Below are 14,640 nucleotides of genomic sequence, written 5' to 3'. Positions count from 1 at the left end.
AAAAGAGCTCCGAAGCCACCAGTCCGCTCGCTTTTCACCCCCTGCCACGAGCACCGCGTGGATGGCCGAAAGCCCCTCGTGGGCATTGCGTTTTCCCGCCTGCTGTGAGGAAACCTCCCACGCGTTGCCAAGCGTGGCGTGGAGCGGGCGAGGCGGCCTCGTGCGGGTGACATGGCCCCAGAGACACAATCCTCCCGCCCAAGCTGTTTATGCCAGCGCACGCGGTAGCGCCCGCCGTAATTACCGCAGCACCGCGGGATGCCGCCCGACCCTCCCTGCTAATAACTGGGTTTATTCTTCTTTCTGCTAGAGTTGTTCCTCTTTTCAAATGGCCTGAGCCGGTCAGCTGGTAGTTCTGGGCTGGCGCTGGACCAGCGCCGGTTGTTTCACAGGCAGGCTTGGGCGCGTACCTAGAGTCCCATCTCCCATGGAGGCGCTCGGTGGGTGCATCCAGCCACCTCACAAACTCCCTCACCTACACCCAGGAGGGTTGTCATCTTTACAGTTTTCCCTCACGTAAACATATTTTTCCATCCTGTTTCTCATTTTACTTGAATTGAGATGTTTTAGCATTTGCCCTGTTGTCTGTTGTCTCCAGGCGTTCAGCAATTTCATCGTTATTATTAAATTTATTTATGTAATGGCTCTGAATGTGTACCAGAAGGCTTCACTGTTCTCCACGGTGATTAATGTGGGAAAAGCCTTTCTGGAAGTAAGCATGCCAGTCGAGGCAGGTGGGCAGGGCAAACGAATTTGGGAACATGCACATACTCATGAGTGTAAGGAATATATTCACGTTTGCTCACCATCTGAGGACAAGCACTGTCATCCATCTAACCATGCAGTAATTTTAAAAAGATTTGTAGCTGCTCATTATCTTTACTGCTTGCCTGCTGAATTCCTTCTTGCTTTCCAAATCTTAACAGATCTGCTGTAGAGTTTATTTTCTTCAGTTATCATAGAATCATATGATTCTATGATTATTTAAAATGAGCTTTTTTTCTTAAGTGGCATCTTCTCAAGTCAGTCTTTTTCCGCCCTGCCAATTCTGCTTACGGTCTCAGTCCCGTACCTTAGCTGTGATGCACATCCTTTAGCCCATGCAGGGACTGTAGCAGACCTGACACCTGTTTGCTCTGAGGCTTTCCTCAGTTGCAGCACGCTGCCTGCCTTGGACACCAGGGGAGTCCCAGGCGGCATGAGCTTTGAACCCAGCAGTCCGACCTGCTGCAGTATTGCATTGGGACATTCGTGTGTAATGCTAGAGGAGGGTGAGGGACAAGTTTTGTCAAGTCTTGTTCAGACACCTTTAAGACCTTTAAAAAAGGCTATTGAAAGTAGGAGGTAGGAATTCATAGGCTAACGTGATATAATAAATATGATAATATTTCCTTCTGAAGGCTATGAATACCTTTTAATAACTCATCTAATATTTACAGCTAAGAACAACACCAGCAAGCCTGTAAATAAGTACTCATGAAAAACGAGTATCTGATCTCATTCTGTTTCTGTGCTAATCTGTGTCCCACCTTACTCAAACATTTGCTGAGACTTGTAGAAGTATATGTCCATTAATCTTAGCAAAACATACATAGTTAATTGAGCTCTCGTCACAGATTCAATCTGTTGTATAAACAATCCCTGATCTTTTTGTTTATTTGAGTTTTTGGAGGTGTTTTTGACATCAGAAATTAGATCCATCCTGCTATTTGAACTAAGAAACATAGAAACTTAGCAAAGTTCTAACAGAATTAAGGAAAACTGGACTAGCCAGGCATGCTTTTTCTTCTCTGAGGGTCATGTATCTGTGCTCTGGTCTATAGGCAAAGGCCTGCTATACGGCCGCAGAGTGAGCACCTAGGGTTTCTACTGTGGTTTGCAGCAGCTGATGGACTGTACTTCTCCCCCAGAGTATAGATTGCATAGGAGCAGATTCTTGCCACAGTTGGATAAAATCCAAAGTAATACATGTAGAGACTAATGGCCGAGACTTATCCTGTTCTCTACAGTTCCTTATGTTGTGCTTGTTGGCACCGTATCAAAGTGTTTTTTCCATACTCCTCCATTCTGCAATCCAGCAGATCCTGTTTAGGTTTTTTTGTATGTACACGTAAATGGGTGCTTGTGTGTATTTCTTGTTTATATACGTACCTACCTATGCGTATATAAACTCTGGGGGGTGTGTTCATGTATTTTTTTTCTTTCTGTTTCTAGCACACGCAATGTTTAGTTTTGGGGGCACTGTATTGTCTAGTCTTGCAACGCTGTTGGAAAGGTAGCTTTTATAAACCAGAGAAGCTGAAGACCTAAATTCAGCTCATATACCATGTAACAGATGAGCCACGTTATCCTTTTATTTCTATTTTTCTTTACGTAAGGTGTGGAGGATGACCTTTAGCTATGTATATCAGGAATGTTGAAATCTGTTGATACAGAAACTCTCTAAGATCTAATTGTTTTTGTAGTTATGTAAGTTCTGTTCCTCAACAAATTGCTTGCATTTTGATGATGTTTTCATTAGGCATTGCCTCATGTTACTGGTGGGCGGACCCTGGAGCAAGTGTAATCAGCAGAGCCCGTACTTGTTCTGTAGCTTGCGTTTCAGGCAACGCTGCTGTGGTTCAATCCAGCTGGTCAGAGGAGTACCTTGCTGCAGAGTGAGTCAGCAGCAGTTGCATCATGGCTGTCTCAACCTCGAAGGTTGCTTCAGCCTCTCCTATGCTGGCTAACATCAGTATAACATGTTCTATTATCTTATGATTAATGAATTGGGTTGGCGTTTGCAGTATTTGGGCTCTATTCCTGCTTGTGCTACAGACTTGCTGGACCAATTGTCTAATCCCTCTGTGCCTCAGCATTCATGTCAGATGTTGATAAGGATGTTTTCACACTGTTGTGCATACTTGTTTGTTTTTATATTTGTTTTTATACTGTTTTTGCTTTACTGTTTGAATACAATTTCCTAGTGCAGATACATCTTCTAAGTAGAAAGTTGCTGGCCATTAACTTGGTAAAATGAAGGAATATTAGCAAAGAAAAATGGGTGAAAGTGAAAAAGAAATCCATCTGAGAGTGAAGATTGTAAAGTTAGATGTAAGAGTCAGGGAAGAAGAAACTTGAAGTTTTACCACTGGCCTTAGAAAAGAGCATTTTGGACACAACTTACTCAAATGTGCCTGTGTGTATATTTAAAAAGTAACAGTACTTAAGAAAAGCAAGTAATTACAAGTGTAATTAATGCTGTTCTGAGTCTGTAACCTCAAGCATAAAGGGACTCTCCTGGAAATGCTGCCTTTGGAGCTTTCACTGTCAAGCTGCCCAAGTCACTTGTTGATCACCTTCCACACAGACCTGTTACTATTAAAATTTGGTTTCATTTAATAAAGTATGTCAACGTGATTTAAAGCCTCAGCATCTGCAGCAAATGAAGCAAAGAGGGCCAAAACCAGAGAAGTCGACATGAAAAGTGGACTTAATTGTGTACAGCGTTCTTCATAGTGTTGATTAAACAACAGGATGGGAGCTGGTCTTCATCTGTCCATTCCCACCCTTTTATGTACACAGTAGGATGAACAGAGCACATGGCTTTGGTCTTTGAAGCACAGCTGGGTTTAGTGCATAGTCTTGATTCTTAATCTGAGGTTGAGTCTGAACCCAGTGTTCTACAGGCCTTGAAAGCGGCCAGGGTATAGAGAGTCACTGTGTTTGCATGTTATATTCTGTTCCGGTAGTACCTGCTACCCACAGAGCAGTATGATTCCAGAAATGGTTTTGTATGCCAGTCTGCTTTACAGGTATAGTTATAGCAGTATATTCTGGTTCTTATATTTTGGAAAGCTTTAAGTTAGATAGCCTAATACGGTTATTTGGAGCATCAAAAAGAATGGTGACTTTAAAATGCACATTGCATTCATGGTTTTTATTGATGATGGCCTTGGATAGACTGAACCATTATATCTGGACCCAAAATAAGGAATTTGTCCCTGAAATGCCATGAAACCCCACAAGCCGTAACAGCAGTGGCCTCAGATGGGGCTTTCGCATGGACACAAGCTAATATGGACTGTTTGTAAGAATTCATAATTTAAGGAATAGAACATAGGTAGAGTTTCAAAGCCTCTGGCGAATGGCTTTAGGCAACATTAGGTTTTTGGTCTTACTTGCAGGGCTGCACAGATGTTCAAGATTTCCTTGTTGCATACAAATTTTAAGGCTTGAAAGCTGTTCTCAAACCACTTTGAGATGAATTTAAAGATTTCTAAATTTCAGGGATTCATGCTGCAGAATAACTTGGTGGCACATTAATAACTTGGCAGCAGATGGGAGTGGGAGAAAAGAGTTTCAAATCGTGGTTCTGAACCGAGCAAAGCTTTTTAAGCTTGAGACTGACATGAGGTTGAACACTCTGACCATCAGTCTGTGGTTATGGACTGTGCCTTTGTGTCTTTCTGACCTGGGACACGATGAATCTTTCCACATAATAGTTTTGTCAGAGCCAACAAATGTTGCAGTTTGAAAGTGGCACTTTCCATTTTTAGTATGTTTTGCTGAAGGGGTCTTGACCAGCTCTGCCCCTGGGATATCCAGCAATTTTCAGAGCAAACCAAGCTGCAAATACAAGAACAGCTTAAGATGTGGTTCATCACTATGTCTGTTTTCAGTTCTACCTGAAAGGGAAAACTAGTTGTGAAAATTCAGTTACCCGTCTGTGGAACAGACTATGTTTTCACTGGTGTAAAGTCAGCCCTGTGACACCACTGAGAGTAACTGTTTGAGCAGCGTGAAACTGATTTTTCACTGATGCTCAGTACTGTAGCTCCCCCTCCGATTGCAAGGAAGGGTCCTCCCCAGGATTTGGAAAGGACATGGTGCTAATTCCTTTTTTATTTTTGTGCTTCTGCCAAAATAGGAGATTTAATGCAATCTGACACAAATTGGTTGTGATACTGATGTGTGGCTGTTAATTAGTGACTGAGAATTTAATGGATATTTTGGTGCAGCTGCCTAAAGTAGTTCACTAGTAGTCAGTTTGATTCCTGATTTTCATAGAATTCTGTAGTTTTTAGCAATTAACTTGCCTGCTAACAGAGATTTAAGGTCCATCCACTTGCAAAACAACTCTGTAATATATCATGGATGCCCTTACTATATTCTTAATTGGTGTGGATGAATCAGCTGGGGCGGGGGGGTGGGAAACCTAACCAAAAAATGCCCCCAAAAACCCCCAGCAAAAAAAAAGGTGGTGTGGGTGTGTGATGCTCCTCCTTTGAATGAATGTTGTAGTAAGTGGCAAGTGAAATATCTTAAAGGGGTCTGAGGATCTCAGTTCATTTAAATGTATAGGACAGCTAGTCAGAGAGTAATGAAAGGAAAAGACACTTGGCTGAGCCTGCTCTGCTTAAAGGAGCTGCTACAACTTGTCAAGTATAAATGACAATTTAGGCAATCAGGGTGTAGTTGAACAGCTGCTTCTACTATAGTTGTAGATTTGTTCCATTCTTATCATGTGTATGTTTTCTGGAGATGATGGAGTCTGCTCGCTGTTTCTTGTGTCTTGTTTTCCAAGAAAGGACAGAAAAAGCATAAAAAAGCTTGTTTTTATCTTTTTCACTCAGTCTGATTTTGACTATAAGGTGGAAGAACCGAGGTATGTTGATGTAATACGTGCTGTTTTTATTAATTTTATTTAGGGTCTTTTTAAGCTGAATATGTAAAAGCAAGAGAGAATCTATTTTAAATTGGGTTCAAGCTTGGGTTCAGGATGAAGGAGTTCTGGTCTTATCCTAGCTAGTGTGTCCTTTGCTTGCATATTCATGCTTGCTGTGACACCAGCTATTCCAAGAATGTGCCACCGTGCAGAAAGTGAAAAATCAATTATGCCAAGAAGGGAGCATGTACGTACATCAGCAATTTGGTGCCCAGGGGAAGAAAAATCTGCATGTCTGCTGATGTCAATCTTCTTGATATGATATTTTTGTAAATGCACGTGGGTTGCTATTTCTTTTAACCAGCTCAACAAAAAAAAAGTTTATTTTTAGTGTTATAAGCTTCAGGGCATCACAATTAGCAGATCAAAATTGCCTGTCTGCCTAGTCAACCTTCTGTGTGCTTTAGCAGAAAGTATAATAGCGACATCGTTAGCATTTCCACAGGTATTTTGGAAGATTTGTTAAGGTCAGTGATCAGTTCTTCCCCCCCCCCCCCCCCCCCCCCCCCCGCTTGGTTTTAATCCCTTTGGTTTTACAAATTTTATTTTACAGCTGATGGTGAGAAGTGCTGGGCTGATGAGCTCATTTGCAGTAACTCCCTTGCAGCTGTACTAGTAAACAAACAAATTTCTGTTAAACATGTGATGTATCTGTCTTACCTGAATTACTGCAAGTAATTCAGTTCCTGTACACATCTATTGCTTGGATTCTTTTCTCTGGCACAGCAGCAATTATTAGGGAAGTTTTAGAGTAAGCTAAAATCTCTTCAGTTTACAGGGCAGTTGACAGCTGTTGGTTTAATTCTAATTATTTTATTTGGAGTGGAATCAAGGTATGGTAGTCTTAACAATATCTTGAGCAAAAGATACGCATAAATATTGAGGAAAATAAAGCTAAATGTGGTTTAATTTTAGCAAGAAGTTGTCATGAGATTAAGTATTCAAAAATTAATTTCTTTTTAAGAAAGCATTTTGATGAAGAACAAGAGCTGGCAAACAGATGGATGAGCCCCCGAGCCTACTTAGAAATGTGCGTATAGATGAGACTGTCAGCTACAGCGTGTTTCAGCATAGTTTGAGCTACTTGGGGAGGACTTGCACTATCATATCACAAACAGAGTGAATAAGCACATGTATATTGAGTTGATGCTGAGTCATACAGAATATAGGAATCTGTCTCATGTATATGTATGTTTATCTCGTATATCCCAGGACACAGCCTCAGACTATCCAAGCATAAACTATTGAACATGAAACAATAAGACGGGGTGACCCTATACAGTCAAATTTGCGCTGCATTAAGCTGAGGGCTAACCTGCAGATGAACAACACCCCTGCTATATATGCGTAAGTGGTGAAAGTAAAAACAAAAAAACAACCAACCAAAAAAACCCCACCAAAACCCCCAACCAGACTGTGAGCTGCCTGTATGCTAGTGAAACTACCTGAACCATTACTTAGTCTTTGGTTTTGCTAAATTATCTTGACATAAATTAGTCAAAGAATTGTTGAGTTACTTTGGCCCAACCCTTTATGACAGTAACAGTATAAGGAAATAAATGTAAGCAGACTACAAAAAACCCCATGATTTAGTGTTTTCCTGGAGCTTTTATTTTCCCTGTGCTCTGTATTGATCAAGGCACAATTCAGATAACTGATGATGAAAAACCAATGTGCGCCTTGAACCTGTTTGGCTTTGCCATTTAGGACTGGCAATCACCTGGAAGCTAGCTCTATCATAGGATACTAGGTTTCAGTAATTTCCATTTGAGTATATATTTTTTTGAAAACTTAGTTATTTTGATGTCAGTAGGATAATAATTATTTAATTCGTCATCCTTTTCTTTGCGTTTTTCAAGTCCATTGCGCCAATATTAAAGATCATTCAGGGAAGCAGTTTTATTATTTTACCTACATATTACAATTTATATTCTCCCCCCCTTCTCACCAGAAGAATCAAACTGTATAAAACCAAGTGTATTCAAGAGTCCTGTGTGTTCTGACGTGACTGGGTTCCAACCTTACTGCTGCCATTTGCCTCGCTCCAGTGGCAGGAAACAGATGTCGTGTCAGCTAGCAACTTCAAAAGGGATTCCCCAGGCTTGAACATGCCGGAAGCTTAAAGCTGATGTTGTTTCCTCAGGGGAAGCTTGTTCCTTCTGGTGCTCACCTGTGTTCCCCATTAGACTAGGTTCTTGGGTCTGCAAAAGCTGTGCACACAATGGGCAGAGCCTGGTTTACCTCAGGTTTGGAGGCTTTTTTAAACTTATCTGTGTTTGCTTCTCTTTTTTACATTCTTATTCTCACTTGTGCAGGGATGCTAAGGCTCCCTAAGGTTAATGGTCATGTTGGTGAAAGATTTTTGGAACTAGAGCTCAGAAGTCTGTAAACTCTGTAGAATTCAGAGTGCTCCTGTAGTTGATGCTATTTTGTCCTGTATTTCCTGCTTTCCTAACTACGTTTTTTTTTTCTCCAGAGCTAGACAAGATAGAAAATGGCCCAGGTTGTAGGTATATCTGAGGAGAGAAGCTATAGAGAGGTATAGGTTGGGTCTGTGAAACAGATAGCTTTTTTTTTTTACTGCAGACATTTCATGAGATGGCTAAGTGGTGTTCAGGAGAGTAGCCTCTGCTTGTTCATGAAAATTTTTTCAGAAGAAATTTTCTTCCTCCTTCCCCTTCTCTCCCTGGTGCCCCTGTGAGTCCTGAACGGATACGCAGTTACCTACTGTCTGAGTGAGATTAGAGCCAGTGGTTTAAAAGTAAAAGCTTTCTGTGCCATGGCAGATTTCCTGGGCAGTTTGTTCATAACGGCCTTAACTTTCCTAATTATATGGGAGTTCTGATCAGGTAGTGCTCTTACATTACTATAAGGTCTCTATGCAGGGAAACAGCTTCAAAGTGCCGTGCTTTCAAATGCAGCCATTTAATGTAGCGACTTAACAGTGTTGCAGTACTGATTGATAATTTGAGACCGTTCACTGAAAATCAGATATTTTTTTTCTCGTGTAGGAGACTAATTCCTTATGAGCATTTCATAATTTCCTCTTTTCTCATTAGCAGCTCCCACAGAACAGGTGCGTGGCAAAGATGAGCTAGAAATCCTAAATTTACAAGACGTCCCACCGGGAGTGAGTTGTGCTACAGATTTAACTAACAAGAAATCAGTCAGCCTGATTCACGTGAAGCGTTGCAAATGCATTAAGTTACTTAAATAACTGTCTTTTCAAATTCATTAATGACGTCTAGCCTAATTTTAATCAGTCGGATTTAAAAATGCCTTACAGTGTGTTTTCAATGTAAATGTTTTATAGATATACATAAATAGGGAGAGTTCTCTAGCTAACTGGGGACATTGTATTCTATCATTGTATGTTGTTCCATGAATGGTTATAAGCATAATATTAAGCATTATTGACAAAATTCTCCATGCGTACACACCAGTCTGCATCGTGTCCCTGACATAAGTAGGCTGAAGAATTTATTGTCATATTCTACTTTGTGTATGACCAGTCCGGAAAGGGGGATGGGGGTGGAAATCACTTCGTCCCTACTTCAGTGTTTCTTATTGGATCTGCTGTTTCACTGGCATAAAAATTAGGTGATACAGGAGGAATTTGAGACTATAGAGGCACTCAGCTGTTGGCATTTTAAATGCTTCTGTTGTAAGTTGAGCGCAATCCTGCTGTATGCCCTCGGTAGATGAAGTCAAACACCTACCCCCCCTCACACGTACGTCTGTTGAAGTAACGAAGAACGAAGGTTTGTTCAAGTTGAGCAGTTGGTTCTAGGAAATGGAATTCTAATTTTAAAACCAAAGATGAAAAGCACTGTGTATACTAATGCTTTTTAGTGGTAGTTATTTTCTAAAGTAAATGAAAGCCTAGAATTGCCCTAGCATTGCGTGGTATAGAAAATAATAATTCATAATAGCTAGTACATTAATTAACTTTCATAACAGATGTTTTATGAATTTGCTGAAATGAGTGCTTTATTGTTTTGTAGTTACCAATGAGTCCATCGAGTGATAGAATTTTTTTTGTTGTTGCTAAAGCTTGTTTACTGCTACTAGAAATCTAGAGAATATTGGATTGTTTTATGAAGTCACTTCATTTTCATGGTTTGCAAAATGCTAGTGAACAAACTGAAGCCAGTGAAGGAAGGCAACACAGGATTTCAGCAGGGCATGTATAAATAACTTCATGCACAAACCATGAAAAATCATCTCTGGCCTGTTGTCAGTTACCCTTGTCAAAACTGTCACTAACAAGGCACTGAGCCTAAGTGCCAGCTGTTGCCTAATTGGAAAGGCTTACTTCAGATTGCCCACAGTTACAGAGAACTGTGAAGACAGAAGGTAGATAATGGAAAACAGGTCTCTGATAAAAGTGCAAAAACCCAAAGTAGTAGCCATATGTATCTTCTCGTTCTTACAGTCTGCACTATCACACTCATCTTCTGAGAGCCTATCTTTTTCACAAAATCCACAAAGTAGAATTGCAGAAATATAAGGCAATGGTGGAACACCCACTGGACATCTTTATCTGGAACATAGCCTAGGCATCCAAGCAAGAACAGCTTATCCAGCTAGAAGCATTACTACCTGGAAGTCATTCCTTAATTAAAATTCTAGATTTTCAGGGAGTTGGTAAGCTTTCTGAAATGGAAGGCAGTCGACTGCTTAGCGCTGTTTTTGGATCTGGGCTAGTGTGCTGACTTGTGTTGACTAATGAACCTTCCAAGATGCTTCTTTTGACCAGGAACCAGCTCCTAGGCTACTATGGCAAACGACAAGGATTTTGACATGGCTATTCCTTCTAAAAAGCCTCGCAAAGAAGTTAGAGGAAGTTTCACAAAAAACTTGCGCTTCTAATATTATCCTGAAAACATCAGAATTGCATCTGAAAGCCATTTATAGTCTGTCACAAAACTCTGTTTTGACATATGTTTTCTTAATTGAACTTCTGAGGATGTGCAATTCCGACGTGTCAAAGGAAGCAGTGTTCCTTACCTGTTTCACGTATTCACAGCTAAGCTAAACTTTCATCTTTATTCTGCTCAGCACTGCTGTTTCGACTAAAACCTAATACATTATTCATAACTGCTTCTAATTTTGGCCTAACTTTGAACTGGAGATAATTGGATTGTCTCCAATTGTCTTATATGTTCACACATCAAAGAGCATCAAGTCAGCAGTCAGCATTGTTCTTGTGGTGTATGTATGTGCAGGTTTTAGAGTGAGGAAATATTGTTTTGCTAGTGATATTAGGACATTCCCCATTCTTCTTTCAAAAATAAATGATGAGAAGTTGGTAATGATCTTAGAAGGGGTGCCGTAGGTTATCGCAGATTTGGGTCTTCGTACAAAACTCATTGGAGGCAACAGAACTCATCTAAGTGACTTCAGTAGGTTTTAGATGAAGTCCTAAATAAAGGTTGATTTGTGGTTTTTTTTTTTTTTTCCCAGTGCTAATTGCTCCTTTCCCTTTGGTGCTGCAAGACTATTATGCAGAGATCATCAAGACTTCCAGGTAGCCTTTATTTGCTTTTCTTCTGCTCATACCTGTTCCCTCCTTTCCCCCTCCAAACTCGACCCAAATTCAGGTGAAACTGAGCGCAGTGAGAATCAGAAGATGCTCGCGGTTCAAGTAGTGGGATTTGCTGGGTAATTTTATTGAGTACCGCTTGGGAAGAGGCAGTGTGCAAGGTCCTGCTTTGCTGAACTAGCTTTTGATGCACAGCAAGTTTGTGGCTTGAAATGACATCTGTTTGCTAAGAAACTGAGAGCGTAGTAAGGCACGTGTGGGAATAGGAGATACGCTGAGTATCTGGGACTTTGAGGATGGGGAGAGCAAGGTTTAGATCTGGGCTGAAGAGTGCTGCATGAAATGCTTTGAATTGCAGCTGGTGTGAATCTGATCACATGAAATGAAGGGAACTCACAGAGGCTCAAGTGCATCATGTGCCTAATTCCGGTTTGAAATTTTGCGACTATCCCATAATAAGTACAGTTGTTTAAACCTTCACGCAGCCTCACAACTGTTACGGTGCCTTTTTCTCCCTGCAAGCTAGATGCAGTTACAAACAGCCTCTCACTAGCGTACACTTATAGACAGACGTTTGCAGTGTATGAAATGATGAAAACTGTTTTTTGGGGGGGATTAACATGTTAAGCGCTAAAGTGCTTTTCTGTGTAATTTGCAATAAGCCATATTACTTTTTTCTACAATCACAAGTCACTATTTTCATTACCGAGCTAAATGGCCTCATCTTTTTTTATTGCTGCTTTTCCTTAGAATCCCTTCCTCTATATTGTGATGGTAATACAGTTGACTTTCAGATTCTGCATGTGTTTTGTTTTAAACGCGGATACAAATTGTCTCATTAACATGCCTAGCAAGAGCAAAAAAATAAATTTTGCTAATTTGTTTTTAAGTCTGGGTATACTGTCTCTGTCAAAGGGACTATTAATATCCTACACACCCGGGAGCTCAGCCGAATCAAGATCATAACACTCCAAATGGCACGGCACTGACTGGGGTTGACTTTGGGTTCTACCCCATGTCAATATGCATAGGTAGCACTTCGGTTTATCTTGAAGCTGCCTGTTCAGTTTCTTTCGAAGAGCTCTGCTCAGTTTAGAAGATGACCAAAGTTATTACAGACTGCAAATGGTTGATATATCTTCCTTGGCAACAGATGAAGACTAGGAAAATACAGTTTAAACTGGATTCAGGCATCCATAGACACCAGCAGGATTAGTACCTATAACTAAAAATCTAGTCCCTTGTTTTATCACAGTGGGGTTGGTTTTTTTTTTCACCTTTCAAATTTTTTTTTCCTATTATTGATGAACAAATAGTAAATGTTGAATAGAAGAAAAAAAAATCTCCCTTGCAAAGAACGATTTATAGCATGGCTGTTGGGCAGTTGGGTAATTTACTTAAAAGTCACCTAATTGTTTTCAGAAGGTAGTTATTAGGTGCGTTTATTTTATTCCTCTTTAGTACTTTGATTTCATATTTTGACCAAAAAGAGTTCTTTTGCAACTGATTTTTGAAATAATGAAGTAGTTAAACATTTCTCCTTTTCCTTTTCATGCTCAAATGCTCCCGAGTGTGGTTTTGAAGGCGATGGCTCTAATTTTTCTGTGTTATTGTTTGTGTTTGTATAAATGAGGTGTCATCTTGGATTTTATCAGACTTTGGGCCATATCCTGAGCATGCATGTATCCGTATGGCCAGGGAGCTCCAGTAGGTCATAGTTTGGATTTTATTTGAGAGTCTAGTCTGAGAGGATGCTGTGAGGGAGTGTGCTGTTGTGTGCCTAACTGGGGAGCTCACATGGAAATTCACGCCTGAATTTTTGTGTGCCAGTAAAATCGTAGCCTCAGCTGGCTGTGCGAACCCTGGTCTGAGAAGTGGTCGGGAATGTTGCGGTGGGATAAAATAATCTGGAGTTTGCTTCTGAGGAACAAAAGAGCCATTCCCAGAAGTTACAGCTGTGGATTGGTGCAAACACTGAAACAGCTGAAGCTTTCTTGCTTCAACAGATTTGGCTACAAGTGAGTGAGTTTAAAGCGTTTTCTGTAACTATGCTACTTTTGAAAGATTTAAATACTAATTCAACTGCTAAAAATAGTCTATCTTTTAAAACCACCAGTCGGGTCTTTAACATTTGATATTTTACAACTCACATTACAAAGGAACTGTGCTTACACTGTTGCTGTAATAAACGTGGTATTTCACCTTATTTTTTATTTAAGCTTTTTATGGTTAAGTATCTCAAAATTCCCTAAAGGCACTTATGGCCAAATTATGTGAACAGGAGTTTAGATTCTGTCCCTTTAAAGTACATGTCCAGGCTTCGACACACAGTTGCTGTGGTGCCCTTTACCTTCAAGCAGGTACCTATCATGGTCGTTTGTGGTATGCGTGGATTTCTTTCGAGTGTATTTTCTGTCGTCTTTTTTTTTTTATATAAAAAGCTAACCTTTGACAGCAACAGCCAGCTGCAAATACAGCCCTCAACACTGAGCTAGCTAAGTAATCTGCTCACATTTCTGATGCTTTCTGGAGCGGTCCTGTATAGTTATGGCAAATGTCCCAACATCATCTTTCATATCTTGTTAGCGATGCTCTGTGTTCAGCTTTCAGCTGCAAAGAACATCTCAAGCCCACACAAAGTCTGATGAGAGCTCGCGGCTGTGTACAATTTAGAGCAGCAAGCTGCAGCAGTGAAGATGGTCAGGATTTTATTTATTTAGTATTTTTTTTAAGCATTATTCAAATACAGCTGATATCCACCGGAAAAAAAATGTGAAAATCAGCACTTCTTTTTTAGTTCCGTGCTAGCAGAATAAATAATTTGGTAAGACTATGGGAAAGTAGGAGGGTAAGGGTGGGCTGAAGATGCAGAGAAGTTTTTTTTTCTGAACGTGTTGGTGAACAATAAGGAAAGAAAAATCAGCCCAGGAAAGGCATCACTTGCCTTGTAAGCTTTTAACCTTTCCCCAAAGGCCTGCCCTGCAAATCCCTTGAAGTCCCATGTTCAGCTAAGAGTGTTTTTTTTCCACCCATCTCTTCTTTACCCTCCTCCAGCCATCATCTTCCCCCTTCCCCCAACCTCCTATTAAAAGGAAAGCTACCAAGAGCTCATAAGTAACAGGCTCATGCTTTCAATCAAAGGCGAGCACTGAATAGCCTTCCACTCGGAGTGAGCTCAGCGGATCTAGAGTCAGGGCCCCTTCATTAATGAGAAAGGAATCTGTTCACCTTCTAAAATCTTTCAGTGCTCTCTGAAGCTGCCTGAACCACACAACTTGCACTTCTCATAAATTTCTCCCCTGTGGCCACAATTCCGTTTCTCTCTCCCCCCTCTTTATCTCTTCAAAACCCAAATATGCAAAGGTAATTTCTCTGCTCTTGCATGAGT

General features: G+C 40.6%; 1 protein-coding gene across 3 annotated transcripts in view; it reads right to left on the bottom strand.

The window, feature by feature from the left end:
- The window catches only part of RASGEF1A (RasGEF domain family member 1A), a 176,631-nt gene that overhangs the window by 28,020 nt on the left and 133,971 nt on the right, over positions 1-14,640 (bottom strand). The gene's annotated exons all lie outside the window — the stretch shown is intronic.

Source organism: Phalacrocorax carbo, chromosome 13, assembly GCF_963921805.1.
Source record: "Phalacrocorax carbo chromosome 13, bPhaCar2.1, whole genome shotgun sequence".
NCBI lineage: Eukaryota > Metazoa > Chordata > Aves > Suliformes > Phalacrocoracidae > Phalacrocorax > Phalacrocorax carbo.
Note: the sequence above shows the minus strand (reverse complement) of the source record. Positions and strands in the feature narration are given on the sequence as shown.